Source organism: Thermobia domestica, chromosome 8 (assembly GCF_964235325.1).
Source record: "Thermobia domestica chromosome 8, izTheDome1.hap1.1, whole genome shotgun sequence".
In the NCBI taxonomy this organism is placed as follows: domain Eukaryota; kingdom Metazoa; phylum Arthropoda; class Insecta; order Zygentoma; family Lepismatidae; genus Thermobia; species Thermobia domestica.
The window spans coordinates 202,278,239-202,298,501 of NC_137461.1; positions in this window are offsets into that span (position 1 = coordinate 202,278,239).

The window sequence follows — 20,263 nt, forward strand, 5'->3', positions numbered from 1 at the left end:
AAAAAAATAATAATTGTTATACTACGGTTTTGAATTTTGCTTCACCCTGTATATTTTTTTTTCATACAGCAACCAAATATACTAACTAAGTGTTGGAAACATCATAAAGGAGAAAGAAATCCTATACATTACAAGAAAAAGGTTTAAAAAATGAAGTTAGTACCTGTAGTTATATATGGAGGAATGGAACCCTTGCAGTATTGATGAGACCACGTATCACTCATCCTAAGTAGAAAACGTACGTCTTTAACCACAAATTTCTTCAATTTTCTTCAAAACTATACTAGTTGGTATAAATATGTTGTTAGGCAACATCTCAACAATATAACATATGTCACTTTTATATATATTATATTGTTGAGCACTCTTCCTAACTGCTATATATTTCAAGCTGTATCTCCGAAACTTCTGAACATATTTTAATGCAATAAAGCTCAAATTGAAGAGTTTACACTTTTTCTGACACGAATGCAAGCAGAGCCCACTACCGTAAATGAAAAGATATCTTGTGTATATCATATCTTGCACTGTTTTATTCTTTTTACAGAACATAACACATTTCATTCCATATGTCTCATTGCCTCATAACAATATGGCTGACGAATGACAACCGAGGAAAAAGAACATGTACCGTTCAGATTTGCATACAGGGCACTCGCTAATTGGTGCAATTTGTTCATTTTTTGAAAAAAAAATAATAATTGTTATACTACGGTTTTGAATTTTGCTTCACCCTGTATATTTTTTTTCATACAGCAACCAAATATACTAACTAAGTGTTGGAAACATCATAAAGGAGAAAGAAAACCTATACATTACAAGAAAAAGGTTTAAAAAATGAAGTTAGTACCTGTTGTTATATATGGAGCAATGGAACCCTTGCAGTATTGATGAGACCACGTATCACTCATCCTAAGTAGAAAACGTACGTCTTTAACCACAAATTTCTTCAATTTTCTTCAAAACTATACTAGTTGGTATAAATATGTTGTTAGGCAACATCTCAACAATATAACATATGTCATTTTTATATATATTATATTGTTGAGCACTCTTCCTAACTGCTATATATTTCAGGCTATATCTCCGAAACTTCTGAACATATTTTAATGCAATAATGCTCAAATTGAATGGCAGTACACTCTTTCTGATATGAATGCAAGCAGAGCCCCCTACCGTAAACGGAAAGTTTAGTTGTGTATATCATATCTTGCACTGTTTTACTTTTTTTACAGAACATAACACATTTCATTCCATGATATGTCTCATTGCCTCATAACAATATGGCTGACGAATGACAACCGAGGAAAAAGAACATGTACCGTTCAGATTTGCATACAGGGCACTCGCTAATTGGTGCAATTTCTTCATTTTTTGAAAAAAAAATAATAATTGTTATACTACGGTTTTGAATTTTGCTTCACCCTGTATATTTTTTTTCATACAACAACCAAATATACTAACTAAGTGTTGCAAACATCATAAAGGAGAAAGAAAACCTATACATTACAAGAAAAAGGTTTAAAAAATTAAGTTAGTACCTGTAGTTATATATGGAGTAATGGAACCCTTGCAGTATTGATGAGACCACGTATCACTCATCCTAAGTAGAAAACGTACGTCTTTAACCACAAATTTCTTCAATTTTCTTCAAAACTATACTAGTTGGTATAAATATGTTGTTAGGCAACATCTCAACAATATAACATATGTCATTTTTATATATATTATATTGTTGAGCACTCTTCCTAACTGCTATATATTTCAGGCTGTATCTCCGAAACTTCTGAACATATTTTAATGCAATAATGCTCAAATTGAAGAGCAGTACACTCTTTCTGATATGAATGCAAGCAGAGCCCCCTACCGTAAATGGAAAGTTATCTTGTGTATATCATATCTTGCTCTGTTGTATTCTTTTTACAGAACATAACACATTTCATTCCATGGTATGTCTCATTGCCTCATAACAATATGGCTGACGAATGACAACCGAGGAAAAAGAACATGTACCGTTCAGATTTGCATACAGGGCACTCGCTAATTGGTGCAATTTCTTCATTTTTTGAAAAAAAAATAATAATTGTTATACTACGGTTTTGAATTTTGCTTCACCCTGTATATTTTTTTTCATACAACAACCAAATATACTAACTAAATGTTGCAAACATCATAAAGGAGAAAGAAAACCTATACATTACAAGAAAAAGGTTTAAAAAATGAAGTTAGTACCTGTAGTTATATATGGAGCAATGGAACCCTTGCAGTATTGATGAGACCACGTATCACTCATCCTAAGTAGAAAACGTACGTCTTTAACCACAAATTTCTTCAATTTTCTTCAAAACTATACTAGTTGGTATAAATATGTTGTTAGGCAACATCTCAACAATATAACATATGTCATTTTTATATATATTATATTGTTGAGCACTCTTCCTAACTGCTATATACTTCAAGCTGTATCTCCGAAACTTCTGAACATATTTTAATGAAATAAAGCTCAAATTGAAGAACAGTACACTCTTTCTGACATGAATGCAAGCAGAGCCCCCTACCGTAAACGGAAAGTTATGTCGTGTATATCATGTCTTGCACTGTTTTATTCTTTTTACAGAACATAACACATTTCATTTCATGATATGTCTCATTGCCTCATAACAATATGGCTGACGAATGACAACCGAGGAAAAAGAACATGTACCGTTCAGATTTGCATACAGGGCACTTGCTAATTGGTGCAATTTCTTCATTTTTTGAAAAAAAAAATAATAATTGTTATACTACGGTTTTGAATTTTGCTTCACCCTGTATATTTTTTTTCATACAGCAACCAAATATACTAACTAAGTGTTGGAAACATCATAAAGGAGAAAGAAATCCTATACATTACAAGAAAAAGGTTTAAAAAATTAAGTTAGTACCTGTAGTTATATATGGAGTAATGGAACCCTTGCAGTATTGATGAGACCACGTATCACTCATCCTAAGTAGAAAACGTACGTCTTTAACCACAAATTTCTTCAATTTTCTTCAAAACTATACTAGTTGGTATAAATATGTTGTTAGGCAACATCTCAACAATATAACATATGTCATTTTTATATATATATTATATTGTTGAGCACTCTTCCTAACTGCTATATATTTCAGGCTGTATCTCCGAAACTTCTGAACATATTTTAATGCAATAATGCTCAAATTGAATGGCAGTACACTCTTTCTGATATGAATGCAAGCAGAGCCCCCTACCGTAAATGGAAAGTTATCTTGTGTATATCACATCTTGCTCTGTTGTATTCTTTTTACAGAACATAACACATTTCATTCCACGGTATGTCTCATTGCCTCATAACAATATGGCTGACGAATGACAACCGAGGAAAAAGAACATGTACCGTTCAGATTTGCATACAGGGCACTTGCTAATTGGTGCAATTTCTTCATTTTTTGAAAAAAAAATAATAATTGTTATACTACGGTTTTGAATTTTGCTTCACCCTGTATATTTTTTTCATACAGCAACCAAATATACTAACTAAGTGTTGCAAACATCATAAAGGAGAAAGAAAACCTATACATTGCAAGAAAAAGGTTTAAAAATTGAAGTTAGTACCTGTAGTTATATATGGAGCAATGGAACCCTTGCAGTATTGATGAAACCACGTATCACTCATCCTAAGTAGAAAACGTACGTCTTTAACCACAAATTTCTTCAATTTTCTTCAAAACTATACTAGTTGGTATAAATATGTTGTTAGGCAACATCTCAACAATATAACATATGTCATTTTTATATATATTATATTATTGAGCACTCTTCCTAACTGCTATATATTTCAGGCTATATCTCCGAAACTTGTGAACATATTTTAATGAAATTAAGCTCAAATTGAAGAGCAGTACACTCTTTCTGATATGAATGCAAGCAGAGCCCCCTACCGTAAATGGAAAGTTATGTTGTGTATATCATATCTTGCACTGTTTTATTTTTTTTACAGAACATAACACATTTCATTCCATGATATGTCTCATTGCCTCATAACAATATGGCTGACGAATGACAACCGAAGAAAAAGAACATGTACCCTTCAGATTTGCATACAGGTAACTCGCTAATTGGTGCAATTTCTTCATTTTTTGAAAAAAAAATAATAATTGTTATACTACGGTTTTGAATTTTGCTTCACCCTGTATATTTTTTTTCATACAACAACCAAATATACTAACTAAGTGTTGCAAACATCATAAAGGAGAAAGAAATCCTATACATTACAAGAAAAAGGTTTAAAAAATGAAGTTAGTACCTGTAGTTATATATGGAGGAATGGAACCCTTGCAGTATTGATGAGACCACGTATCACTCATCCTAAGTAGAAAACGTACGTCTTTAACCACAAATTTCTTCAATTTTCTTCAAAACTATACTAGTTGGTATAAATATGTTGTTAGGCAACATCTCAACAATATAACATATGTCATTTTTATATATATTATATTGTTGAGCACTCTTCCTAACTGCTATATATTTCAGGCTATATCTCCGAAACTTCTGAACATATTTTAATGCAATAATGCTCAAATTGAATGGCAGTACACTCTTTCTGATATGAATGCAAGCAGAGCCCCCTACCGTTAACGAAAAGTTATGTTGTGTATATCATATCTTGCACTGTTTTATTGTTTTTACAGAACATAACACATTTCATTCCATGATATGTCTCATTGCCTCATAACAATATGGCTGACGAATGACAACCGAAGAAAAAGAACATGTACCCTTCAGATTTGCATACAGGGCACTCGCTAATTGGTGCAATTTCTTCATTTTTTGAAAAAAAAATAATAATTGTTATACTACGGTTTTGAATTTTGCTTCACCCTGTATATTTTTTTTCATACAACAACCAAATATACTAACTAAGTGTTGCAAACATCATAAAGGAGAAAGAAATCCTATACATTACAAGAAAAAGGTTTAAAAAATGAAGTTAGTACCTGTAGTTATATATGGAGGAATGGAACCCTTGCAGTATTGATGAGACCACGTATCACTCATCCTAAGTAGAAAACGTACGTCTTTAACCACAAATTTCTTCAATTTTCTTCAAAACTATACTAGTTGGTATAAATATGTTGTTAGGCAACATCTCAACAATATAACATATGTCATTTTTATATATATTATATTGTTGAGCACTCTTCCTAACTGCTATATATTTCAGGCTATATCTCCGAAACTTCTGAACATATTTTAATGCAATAATGCTCAAATTGAATGGCAGTACACTCTTTCTGATATGAATGCAAGCAGAGCCCCCTACCGTTAACGAAAAGTTATGTTGTGTATATCATATCTTGCACTGTTTTATTCTTTTTACAGAACATAACACATTTCATTCCATGATATGTCTCATTGCCTCATAACAATATGGCTGACGAATGACAACCGAGGAAAAAGAACATGTACCGTTCAGATTTGCATACAGGGCACTCGCTAATTGGTGCAATTTCTTCATTTTTTGAAAAAAAATAATAATTGTTATACTGCGGTTTTGAATTTTGCTTCACCCTGTATATTTTTTTCATACAACAACCAAATATACTAACTAAGTGTTGCAAACATCATAAAGGAGAAAGAAAACCTATACATTACAAGAAAAAGGTTTAAAAAATGAAGTTAGTACCTGTAGTTATATATGGAGGAATGGAACCCTTGCAGTATTGATGAAACCACGTATCACTCATCCTAAGTAGAAAACGTACGTCTTTAACCACAAATTTCTTCAATTTTCTTCAAAACTATACTAGTTGGTATAAATATGTTGTTAGGCAACATCTCAACAATATAACATATGTCATTTTTATATATATTATATTATTGAGCACTCTTCCTAAGTGCTATATATTTCAGGCTATATCTCCGAAACTTGTGAACATATTTTAATGAAATAAAGCTCAAATTGAAGAGCAGTACACTCTTTCTGATATGAATGCAAGCAGAGCCCCCTACCGTAAATGGAAAGTTATGTTGTGTATATCATATCTTGCACTGTTTTATTTTTTTTACAGAAAATAACACATTTCATTCCATGATATGTCTCATTGCCTCATAACAATATGGCTGACGAATGACAACCGAAGAAAAAGAACATGTACCGTTCAGATTTGCATACAGAGCACTCGCTAATTGGTGCAATTTCTTCATTTTTTGAAAAAAAATAATAATTGTTATACTACGGTTTTGAATTTTGCTTCACCCTGTATATTTTTTTTCATACAACAACCAAATATACTAACTAAGTGTTGCAAACATCATAAAGGAGAAAGAAAACCTATACATTGCAAGAAAAAGGTTTAAAAATTGAAGTTAGTACCTGTAGTTATATATGGAGCAATGGAACCCTTGCAGTATTGATGAAACCACGTATCACTCATCCTAAGTAGAAAACGTACGTCTTTAACCACAAATTTCTTCAATTTTCTTCAAAACTATACTAGTTGGTATAAATATGTTGTTAGGCAACATCTCAACAATATAACATATGTCATTTTTATATATATTATATTGTTGAGCACTCTTCCTAACTGCTATATATTTCAGGCTATATCTCCGAAACTTCTGAACATATTTTAATGCAATAATGCTCAAATTGAATGGCAGTACACTCTTTCTGATATGAATGCAAGCAGAGCCCCCTACCGTTAACGAAAAGTTATGTTGTGTATATCATATCTTGCACTGTTTTATTCTTTTTACAGAACATAACACATTTCATTCCATGATATGTCTCATTGCCTCATAACAATATGGCTGACGAATGACAACCGAGGAAAAAGAACATGTACCGTTCAGATTTGCATACAGGGCACTCGCTAATTGGTGCAATTTCTTCATTTTTTGAAAAAAAATAATAATTGTTATACTACGGTTTTGAATTTTGCTTCACCCTGTATATTTTTTTCATACAACAACCAAATATACTAACTAAGTGTTGCAAACATCATAAAGGAGAAAGAAAACCTATACATTACAAGAAAAAGGTTTAAAAAATGAAGTTAGTACCTGTAGTTATATATGGAGGAATGGAACCCTTGCAGTATTGATGAAACCACGTATCACTCATCCTAAGTAGAAAACGTACGTCTTTAACCACAAATTTCTTCAATTTTCTTCAAAACTATACTAGTTGGTATAAATATGTTGTTAGGCAACATCTCAACAATATAACATATGTCATTTTTATATATATATTATATTGTTGAGCACTCTTCCTAACTGCTATATATTTCAGGCTGTATCTCCGAAACTTCTGAACATATTTTAATGCAATAATGCTCAAATTGAATGGCAGTACACTCTTTCTGATATGAATGCAAGCAGAGCCCCCTACCGTAAATGGAAAGTTATCTTGTGTATATCACATCTTGCTCTGTTGTATTCTTTTTACAGAACATAACACATTTCATTCCATGGTATGTCTCATTGCCTCATAACAATATGGCTGACGAATGACAACCGAGGAAAAAGAACATGTACCGTTCAGATTTGCATACAGGGCACTTGCTAATTGGTGCAATTTCTTCATTTTTTGAAAAAAAAATAATAATTGTTATACTACGGTTTTGAATTTTGCTTCACCCTGTATATTTTTTTCATACAGCAACCAAATATACTAACTAAGTGTTGGAAACATCATAAAGGAGAAAGAAATCCTATACATTACAAGAAAAAGGTTTAAAAAATGAAGTTAGTACCTGTAGTTATATATGGAGGAATGGAACCCTTGCAGTATTGATGAGACCACGTATCACTCATCCTAAGTAGAAAACGTACGTCTTTAACCACAAATTTCTTCAATTTTCTTCAAAACTATACTAGTTGGTATAAATATGTTGTTAGGCAACATCTCAACAATATAACATATGTCATTTTTATATATATTATATTGTTGAGCACTCTTCCTAACTGCTATATATTTCAGGCTATATCTCCGAAACTTCTGAACATATTTTAATGCAATAATGCTCAAATTGAATGGCAGTACACTCTTTCTGATATGAATGCAAGCAGAGCCCCCTACCGTTAACGAAAAGTTATGTTGTGTATATCATATCTTGCACTGTTTTATTCTTTTTACAGAACATAACACATTTCATTCCATGATATGTCTCATTGCCTCATAACAATATGGCTGACGAATGACAACCGAAGAAAAAGAACATGTACCCTTCAGATTTGCATACAGGGCACTCGCTAATTGGTGCAATTTCTTCATTTTTTGAAAAAAAAATAATAATTGTTATACTACGGTTTTGAATTTTGCTTCACCCTGTATATTTTTTTTCATACAACAACCAAATATACTAACTAAGTGTTGCAAACATCATAAAGGAGAAAGAAATCCTATACATTACAAGAAAAAGGTTTAAAAAATTAAGTTAGTACCTGTAGTTATATATGGAGGAATGGAACCCTTGCAGTATTGATGAGACCACGTATCACTCATCCTAAGTAGAAAACGTACGTCTTTAACCACAAATTTCTTCAATTTTCTTCAAAACTATACTAGTTGGTATAAATATGTTGTTAGGCAACATCTCAACAATATAACATATGTCATTTTTATATATATTATATTGTTGAGCACTCTTCCTAACTGCTATATATTTCAGGCTATATCTCCGAAACTTCTGAACATATTTTAATGCAATAATGCTCAAATTGAATGGCAGTACACTCTTTCTGATATGAATGCAAGCAGAGCCCCCTACCGTTAACGAAAAGTTATGTTGTGTATATCATATCTTGCACTGTTTTATTCTTTTTACAGAACATAACACATTTCATTCCATGATATGTCTCATTGCCTCATAACAATATGGCTGACGAATAACAACCTAGGAAAAAGAACATGTACCGTTCAGATTTGCATACAGGGCACTCGCTAATTGGTGCAATTTCTTCATTTTTTGAAAAAAAATAATAATTGTTATACTACGGTTTTGAATTTTGCTTCACCCTGTATATTTTTTTCATACAACAACCAAATATACTAACTAAGTGTTGCAAACATCATAAAGGAGAAAGAAAACCTATACATTACAAGAAAAAGGTTTAAAAAATGAAGTTAGTACCTGTAGTTATATATGGAGGAATGGAACCCTTGCAGTATTGATGAAACCACGTATCACTCATCCTAAGTAGAAAACGTACGTCTTTAACCACAAATTTCTTCAATTTTCTTCAAAACTATACTAGTTGGTATAAATATGTTGTTAGGCAACATCTCAACAATATAACATATGTCATTTTTATATATATTATATTATTGAGCACTCTTCCTAAGTGCTATATATTTCAGGCTATATCTCCGAAACTTGTGAACATATTTTAATGAAATAAAGCTCAAATTGAAGAGCAGTACACTCTTTCTGATATGAATGCAAGCAGAGCCCCCTACCGTAAATGGAAAGTTATGTTGTGTATATCATATCTTGCACTGTTTTATTTTTTTTACAGAAAATAACACATTTCATTCCATGATATGTCTCATTGCCTCATAACAATATGGCTGACGAATGACAACCGAAGAAAAAGAACATGTACCGTTCAGATTTGCATACAGAGCACTCGCTAATTGGTGCAATTTCTTCATTTTTTGAAAAAAAAATAATAATTGTTATACTACGGTTTTGAATTTTGCTTCACCCTGTATATTTTTTTTCATACAACAACCAAATATACTAACTAAGTGTTGCAAACATCATAAAGGAGAAAGAAAACCTATACATTGCAAGAAAAAGGTTTAAAAATTGAAGTTAGTACCTGTAGTTATATATGGAGCAATGGAACCCTTGCAGTATTGATGAAACCACGTATCACTCATCCTAAGTAGAAAACGTACGTCTTTAACCACAAATTTCTTCAATTTTCTTCAAAACTATACTAGTTGGTATAAATATGTTGTTAGGCAACATCTCAACAATATAACATATGTCATTTTTATATATATTATATTATTGAGCACTCTTCCTAAGTGCTATATATTTCAGGCTATATCTCCGAAACTTGTGAACATATTTTAATGAAATTAAGCTCAAATTGAAGAGCAGTACACTCTTTCTGATATGAATGCAAGCAGAGCCCCCTACCGTAAATGGAAAGTTATGTTGTGTATATCATATCTTGCACTGTTTTATTTTTTTTACAGAACATAACACATTTCATTCCATGATATGTCTCATTGCCTCATAACAATATGGCTGACGAATGACAACCGAAGAAAAAGAACATGTACCCTTCAGATTTGCATACAGGGCACTCGCTAATTGGTGCAATTTCTTCATTTTTTGAAAAAAAAAATAATAATTGTTATACTACGGTTTTGAATTTTGCTTCACCCTGTATATTTTTTTTCATACAACAACCAAATATACTAACTAAGTGTTGCAAACATCATAAAGGAGAAAGAAATCCTATACATTACAAGAAAAAGGTTTAAAAAATGAAGTTAGTACCTGTAGTTATATATGGAGGAATGGAACCCTTGCAGTATTGATGAGACCACGTATCACTCATCCTAAGTAGAAAACGTACGTCTTTAACCACAAATTTCTTCAATTTTCTTCAAAACTATACTAGTTGGTATAAATATGTTGTTAGGCAACATCTCAACAATATAACATATGTCATTTTTATATATATTATATTGTTGAGCACTCTTCCTAACTGCTATATATTTCAGGCTATATCTCCGAAACTTCTGAACATATTTTAATGCAATAATGCTCAAATTGAATGGCAGTACACTCTTTCTGATATGAATGCAAGCAGAGCCCCCTACCGTTAACGAAAAGTTATGTTGTGTATATCATATCTTGCACTGTTTTATTCTTTTTACAGAACATAACACATTTCATTCCATGATATGTCTCATTGCCTCATAACAATATGGCTGACGAATGACAACCGAGGAAAAACAACATGTACCCTTCAGATTTGCATACAGGGCACTCGCTAATTGGTGCAATTTCTTCATTTTTTGAAAAAAAAATAATAATTGTTATACTACGGTTTTGAATTTTGCTTCACCCTGTATATTTTTTTTCATACAACAACCAAATATACTAACTAAGTGTTGCAAACATCATAAAGGAGAAAGAAATCCTATACATTACAAGAAAAAGGTTTAAAAAATGAAGTTAGTACCTGTAGTTATATATGGAGGAATGGAACCCTTGCAGTATTGATGAGACCACGTATCACTCATCCTAAGTAGAAAACGTACGTCTTTAACCACAAATTTCTTCAATTTTCTTCAAAACTATACTAGTTGGTATAAATATGTTGTTAGGCAACATCTCAACAATATAACATATGTCATTTTTATATATATTATATTGTTGAGCACTCTTCCTAACTGCTATATATTTCAGGCTATATCTCCGAAACTTCTGAACATATTTTAATGCAATAATGCTCAAATTGAATGGCAGTACACTCTTTCTGATATGAATGCAAGCAGAGCCCCCTACCGTTAACGAAAAGTTATGTTGTGTATATCATATCTTGCACTGTTTTATTCTTTTTACAGAACATAACACATTTCATTCCATGATATGTCTCATTGCCTCATAACAATATGGCTGACGAATGACAACCGAGGAAAAAGAACATGTACCGTTCAGATTTGCATACAGGGCACTCGCTAATTGGTGCAATTTCTTCATTTTTTGAAAAAAAAATAATAATTGTTATACTACGGTTTTGAATTTTGCTTCACCCTGTATATTTTTTTCATACAACAACCAAATATACTAACTAAGTGTTGCAAACATCATAAAGGAGAAAGAAAACCTATACATTACAAGAAAAAGGTTTAAAAAATGAAGTTAGTACCTGTAGTTATATATGGAGGAATGGAACCCTTGCAGTATTGATGAAACCACGTATCACTCATCCTAAGTAGAAAACGTACGTCTTTAACCACAAATTTCTTCAATTTTCTTCAAAACTATACTAGTTGGTATAAATATGTTGTTAGGCAACATCTCAACAATATAACATATGTCATTTTTATATATATTATATTATTGAGCACTCTTCCTAAGTGCTATATATTTCAGGCTATATCTCCGAAACTTGTGAACATATTTTAATGAAATAAAGCTCAAATTGAAGAGCAGTACACTCTTTCTGATATGAATGCAAGCAGAGCCCCCTACCGTAAATGGAAAGTTATGTTGTGTATATCATATCTTGCACTGTTTTATTTTTTTTACAGAAAATAACACATTTCATTCCATGATATGTCTCATTGCCTCATAACAATATGGCTGACGAATGACAACCGAAGAAAAAGAACATGTACCGTTCAGATTTGCATACAGAGCACTCGCTAATTGGTGCAATTTCTTCATTTTTTGAAAAAAAATAATAATTGTTATACTACGGTTTTGAATTTTGCTTCACCCTGTATATTTTTTTTCATACAACAACCAAATATACTAACTAAGTGTTGCAAACATCATAAAGGAGAAAGAAAACCTATACATTGCAAGAAAAAGGTTTAAAAATTGAAGTTAGTACCTGTAGTTATATATGGAGCAATGGAACCCTTGCAGTATTGATGAAACCACGTATCACTCATCCTAAGTAGAAAACGTACGTCTTTAACCACAAATTTCTTCAATTTTCTTCAAAACTATACTAGTTGGTATAAATATGTTGTTAGGCAACATCTCAACAATATAACATATGTCATTTTTATATATATTATATTGTTGAGCACTCTTCCTAACTGCTATATATTTCAGGCTATATCTCCGAAACTTCTGAACATATTTTAATGCAATAATGCTCAAATTGAATGGCAGTACACTCTTTCTGATATGAATGCAAGCAGAGCCCCCTACCGTTAACGAAAAGTTATGTTGTGTATATTATATCTTGCACTGTTTTATTCTTTTTACAGAACATAACACATTTCATTCCATGATATGTCTCATTGCCTCATAACAATATGGCTGACGAATGACAACCGAGGAAAAAGAACATGTACCGTTCAGATTTGCATACAGGGCACTCGCTAATTGGTGCAATTTCTTCATTTTTTGAAAAAAAATAATAATTGTTATACTACGGTTTTGAATTTTGCTTCACCCTGTATATTTTTTTCATACAACAACCAAATATACTAACTAAGTGTTGCAAACATCATAAAGGAGAAAGAAAACCTATACATTACAAGAAAAAGGTTTAAAAAATGAAGTTAGTACCTGTAGTTATATATGGAGGAATGGAACCCTTGCAGTATTGATGAAACCACGTATCACTCATCCTAAGTAGAAAACGTACGTCTTTAACCACAAATTTCTTCAATTTTCTTCAAAACTATACTAGTTGGTATAAATATGTTGTTAGGCAACATCTCAACAATATAACATATGTCATTTTTATATATATTATATTGTTGAGCACTCTTCCTAACTGCTATATATTTCAGGCTATATCTCCGAAACTTCTGAACATATTTTAATGCAATAATGCTCAAATTGAATGGCAGTACACTCTTTCTGATATGAATGCAAGCAGAGCCCCCTACCGTTAACGAAAAGTTATGTTGTGTATATCATATCTTGCACTGTTTTATTCTTTTTACAGAACATAACACATTTCATTCCATGATATGTCTCATTGCCTCATAACAATATGGCTGACGAATGACAACCGAGGAAAAAGAACATGTACCGTTCAGATTTGCATACAGGGCACTCCCTAATTGGTGCAATTTCTTCATTTTTTGAAAAAAAATAATAATTGTTATACTACGGTTTTGAATTTTGCTTCACCCTGTATATTTTTTTCATACAACAACCAAATATACTAACTAAGTGTTGCAAACATCATAAAGGAGAAAGAAAACCTATACATTACAAGAAAAAGGTTTAAAAAATGAAGTTAGTACCTGTAGTTATATATGGAGGAATGGAACCCTTGCAGTATTGATGAAACCACGTATCACTCATCCTAAGTAGAAAACGTACGTCTTTAACCACAAATTTCTTCAATTTTCTTCAAAACTATACTAGTTGGTATAAATATGTTGTTAGGCAACATCTCAACAATATAACATATGTCATTTTTATATATATTATATTATTGAGCACTCTTCCTAAGTGCTATATATTTCAGGCTATATCTCCGAAACTTGTGAACATATTTTAATGAAATAAAGCTCAAATTGAAGAGCAGTACACTCTTTCTGATATGAATGCAAGCAGAGCCCCCTACCGTAAATAGAAAGTTATGTTGTGTATATCATATCTTGCACTGTTTTATTTTTTTTACAGAAAATAACACATTTCATTCCATATGTCTCATTGCCTCATAACAATATGGCTGACGAATGACAACCGAAGAAAAAGAACATGTACCGTTCAGATTTGCATACAGAGCACTCGCTAATTGGTGCAATTTCTTCATTTTTTGAAAAAAAAATAAAAATTGTTATACTACGGTTTTGAATTTTGCTTCACCCTGTATATTTTTTTTCATACAACAACCAAATATACTAACTAAGTGTTGCAAACATCATAAAGGAGAAAGAAAACCTATACATTGCAAGAAAAAGGTTTAAAAATTGAAGTTAGTACCTGTAGTTATATATGGAGCAATGGAACCCTTGCAGTATTGATGAGACCACGTATCACTCATCCTAAGTAGAAAACGTACGTCTTTAACCACAAATTTCTTCAATTTTCTTCAAAACTATACTAGTTGGTATAAATATGTTGTTAGGCAACATCTCAACAATATAATATATGTCATTTTTATATATATGATATTGTTGAGCACTCTTCGTAACTGCTATATATTTCAGGCTATATCTCCGTAACTTCTGAACATATTTTAATGAAATAAAGCTCAAATTGAAGAGCAGTACACTCTTTCTGATATGAATGCAAGCAGAGCCCCCTACCGTAAATGGAAAGTTATCTTGTGTATATCATATCTTGCACTGTTTTATTTTTTTTACAGAACATAACACATTTCATTCCATGATATGTCTCATTGCCTCATAACAATATGGCTGACGAATGACAACCGAGGAAAAAGAACATGTACCGTTCAGATTTGCATACAGGGCACTCGCTAATTGGTGCAATTTCTTCATTTTTTGAAAAAAAAAATAATAATTGTTATACTACGGTTTTGAATTTTGCTTCACCCTGTATATTTTTTTTTACAACAACCAAATATACTAACTAAGTGTTTCAAACATCATAAAGGAGAAAGAAAACCTATACATTACAAGAAAAAGGTTTAAAAAATTAAGTTAGTACCTGTAGTTATATATGGAGTAATGGAACCCTTGCAGTATTGATGAGACCACGTATCACTCATCCTAAGTAGAAAACGTACGTCTTTAACCACAAATTTCTTCTATTTTCTTCAAAACTATACTAGTTGGTATAAATATGTTGTTAGGCAACATCTCAACAATATAACATATGTCATTTTTATATATATATTATATTGTTGAGCACTCTTCCTAACTGCTATATATTTCAGGCTGTATCTCCGAAACTTCTGAACATATTTTAATGCAATAATGCTCAAATTGAAGAGCAGTACACTCTTTCTGATATGAATGCAAGCAGAGCCCCCTACCGTAAATGGAAAGTTATCTTGTGTATATCATATCTTGCTCTGTTGTATTCTTTTTACAGAACATAACACATTTCATTCCATGGTATGTCTCATTGCCTCATAACAATATGGCTGACGAATGACAACCGAGGAAAAAGAACTTGTACCGTTCAGATTTGCATACAGGGCACTTGCTAATTGGAGCAATTTCTTCATTTTTTGAAAAAAAAATAATAATTGTTATACTACGGTTTTGAATTTTGCTTCACCCTGTATATTTTTTTCATACAGCAACCAAATATACTAACTAAGTGTTGGAAACATCATAAAGGAGAAAGAAATCCTATACATTACAAGAAAAAGGTTTAAAAAATGAAGTTAGTACCTGTAGTTATATATGGAGGAATGGAACCCTTGCAGTATTGATGAGACCACGTATCACTCATCCTAAGTAGAAAACGTACGTCTTTAACCACAAATTTCTTCAATTTTCTTCAAAACTATACTAGTTGGTATAAATATGTTGTTAGGCAACATCTCAACAATATAACATATGTCATTTTTATATATATTATATTGTTGAGCACTCTTCCTAACTGCTATATATTTCAGGCTATATCTCCGAAACTTCTGAACATATTTTAATGCAATAAAGCTCAAATTGAAGAGTTTACACTCTTTCTGATATGAATGCAAGCAGAGCCCCCTACCGTTAACGAAAAGTTATGTTGTGTATATCATATCATGCACTGTTTTATTCTTTTTACAGAACATAACACATTTCATTCCATGATATGTCTCATTGCCTCATAACAATATGGCTGACGAATGACAACCGAGGAAAAAGAACATGTACCGTTCAGATTTGCATACAGGGCACTCGCTAATTGGTGCAATTTCTTCATTTTTTGAAAAAAAATAATAATTGTTATACTACGGTTTTGAATTTTGCTTCACCCTGTATATTTTTTTCATACAACAACCAAATATACTAACTAAGTGTTGCAAACATCATAAAGGAGAAAGAAAACCTATACGTTACAAGAAAAAGGTTTAAAAAATGAAGTTAGTACCTGTAGTTATATATGGAGGAATGGAACCCTTGCAGTATTGATGAAACCACGTATCACTCATCCTAAGTAGAAAACGTACGTCTTTAACCACAAATTTCTTCAATTTTCTTCAAAACTATACTAGTTGGTATAAATATGTTGTTAGGCAACATCTCAACAATATAACATATGTCATTTTTATATATATTATATTATTGAGCACTCTTCCTAAGTGCTATATATTTCAGGCTATATCTCCGAAACTTGTGAACATATTTTAATGAAATAAAGCTCAAATTGAAGAGCAGTACACTCTTTCTGATATGAATGCAAGCAGAGCCCCCTACCGTAAATGGAAAGTTATGTTGTGTATATCATATCTTGCACTGTTTTATTCTTTTTACAGAACATAACACATTTCATTCCATGATATGTCTCATTGCCTCATAACAATATGGCTGACGAATGACAACCGAAGAAAAAGAACATGTACCCTTCAGATTTGCATACAGGGCACTCGCTAATTGGTGCAATTTCTTCATTTTTTGAAAAAAAAATAATAATTGTTATACTACGGTTTTGAATTTTGCTTCACCCTGTATATTTTTTTTCATACAACAACCAAATATACTAACTAAGTGTTGCAAACATCATAAAGGAGAAAGAAATCCTATACATTACAAGAAAAAGGTTTAAAAAATGAAGTTAGTACCTGTAGTTATATATGGAGGAATGGAACCCTTGCAGTATTGATGAGACCACGTATCACTCATCCTAAGTAGAAAACGTACGTCTTTAACCACAAATTTCTTCAATTTTCTTCAAAACTATACTAGTTGGTATAAATATGTTGTTAGGCAACATCTCAACAATATAACATATGTCATTTTTATATATATTATATTGTTGAGCACTCTTCCTAACTGCTATATATTTCAGGCTATATCTCCGAAACTTCTGAACATATTTTAATGCAATAATGCTCAAATTGAATGGCAGTACACTCTTTCTGATATGAATGCAAGCAGAGCCCCCTACCGTTAACGAAAAGTTATGTTGTGTATATCATATCTTGCACTGTTTTATTCTTTTTACAGAACATAACACATTTCATTCCATGATATGTCTCATTGCCTCATAACAATATGGCTGACGAATGACAACCGAGGAAAAAGAACATGTACCGTTCAGATTTGCATACAGGGCACTCGCTAATTGGTGCAATTTCTTCATTTTTTGAAAAAAAAATAGTAATTGTTATACTACGGTTTTGAATTTTGCTTCACCCTGTATATTTTTTTCATACAACAACCAAATATACTAACTAAGTGTTGCAAACATCATAAAGGAGAAAGAAAACCTATACATTACAAGAAAAAGGTTTAAAAATTGAAGTTAGTACCTGTAGTTATATATGGAGCCATGGAACCCTTGCAGTATTGATGAGACCACGTATCACTCATCCTAAGTAGAAAACGTACGTCTTTAACCACAAATTTCTTCAATTTTCTTCAAAACTATACTAGTTGGTATAAATATGTTGTTAGGCAACATCTCAACAATATAATATATGTCATTTTTATATATATGATATTGTTGAGCACTCTTCGTAACTGCTATATATTTCAGGCTATATCTCCGTAACTTCTGAACATATTTTAATGAAATAAAGCTCAAATTGAAGAGCAGTACACTCTTTCTGATATGAATGCAAGCAGAACCCCCTACCGTAAATGGAAAGTTATCTTGTGTATATCATATCTTGCACTGTTTTATTTTTTTTACAGAACATAACACATTTCATTCCATGATATGTCTCATTGCCTCATAACAATATGGCTGACGAATGACAACCGAGGAAAAAGAACATGTACCGTTCAGATTTGCATACAGGGCACTCGCTAATTGGTGCAATTTCTTCATTTTTTGAAAAAAAAATAATAATTGTTATACTACGGTTTTGAATTTTGCTTCACCCTGTATATTTTTTTCATACAACAACCAAATATACTAACTAAGTGTTTCAAACATCATAAAGGAGAAAGAAAACCTATACATTACAAGAAAAAGGTTTAAAAAATTAAGTTAGCACCTGTAGTTATATATGGAGTAATGGAACCCTTGCAGTATTGATGAGACCACGTATCACTCATCCTAAGTAGAAAACGTACGTCTTTAACCACAAATTTCTTCAATTTTCTTCAAAACTATACTAGTTGGTATAAATATGTTGTTAGGCAACATCTCAACAATATAACATATGTCATTTTTATATATATATTATATTGTTGAGCACTCTTCCTAACTGCTATATATTTCAGGCTGTATCTCCGAAACTTCTGAACATATTTTAATGAAATAAAGCTCAAATTGAAGAGCAGTACACTCTTTCTGATATGAATGCAAGCTGAGCCCCCTACCGTAAATGGAAAGTTATCTTGTGTATATCATATCTTGCTCTGTTGTATTCTTTTTACAGAACATAACACATTTCATTCCATGGTATGTCTCATTGCCTCATAACAATATGGCTGACGAATGACAACCGAGGAAAAAGAACATGTACCGTTCAGATTTGCATACAGGGCACTTGCTAATTGGTGCAATTTCTTCATTTTTTGAAAAAAAAATAATAATTGTTATACTACGGTTTTGAATTTTGCTTCACCCTGTATATTTTTTTCATACAGCAACCAAATATACTAACTAAGTGTTGGAAACATCATAAAGGAGAAAGAAATCCTATACATTACAAGAAAAAGGTTTAAAAAATGAAGTTAGTACCTGTAGTTATATATGGAGGAATGGAACCCTTGCAGTATTGATGAGACCACGTATCACTCATCCTAAGTAGAAAACGTACGTCTTTAACCACAAATTTCTTCAATTTTCTTCAAAACTATACTAGTTGGTATAAATATGTTGTTAGGCAACATCTCAACAATATAACATATGTCATTTTTATATATATTATATTGTTGAGCACTCTTCCTAACTGCTATATATTTCAGGCTATATCTCCGAAACTTCTGAACATATTTTAATGAAATAAAGCTCAAATTGAAGAGCAGTACACTCTTTCTGATATGAATGCAAGCAGAGCCCCCTACCGTAAATGGAAAGTTATGTTGTGTATATCATATCTTGCACTGTTTTATTTTTTTTACAGAACATAACACATTTCATTCCATGATATGTCTCATTGCCTCATAACAATATGGCTGACGAATGACAACCGAAGAAAAAGAACATGTACCGTTCAGATTTGCATACAGAGCACTCCCTAATTGGTGCAATTTCTTCATTTTTTGAAAAAAAATAATAATTGTTATACTACGGTTTTGAATTTTGCTTCACCCTGTATATTTTTTTTCATACAACAACCAAATATACTAACTAAGTGTTGCAAACATCATAAAGGAGAAAGAAAACCTATACATTGCAAGAAAAAGGTTTAAAAATTGAAGTTAGTACCTGTAGTTATATATGGAGCAATGGAACCCTTGCAGTATTGATGAGACCACGTATCACTCATCCTAAGTAGAAAACGTACGTC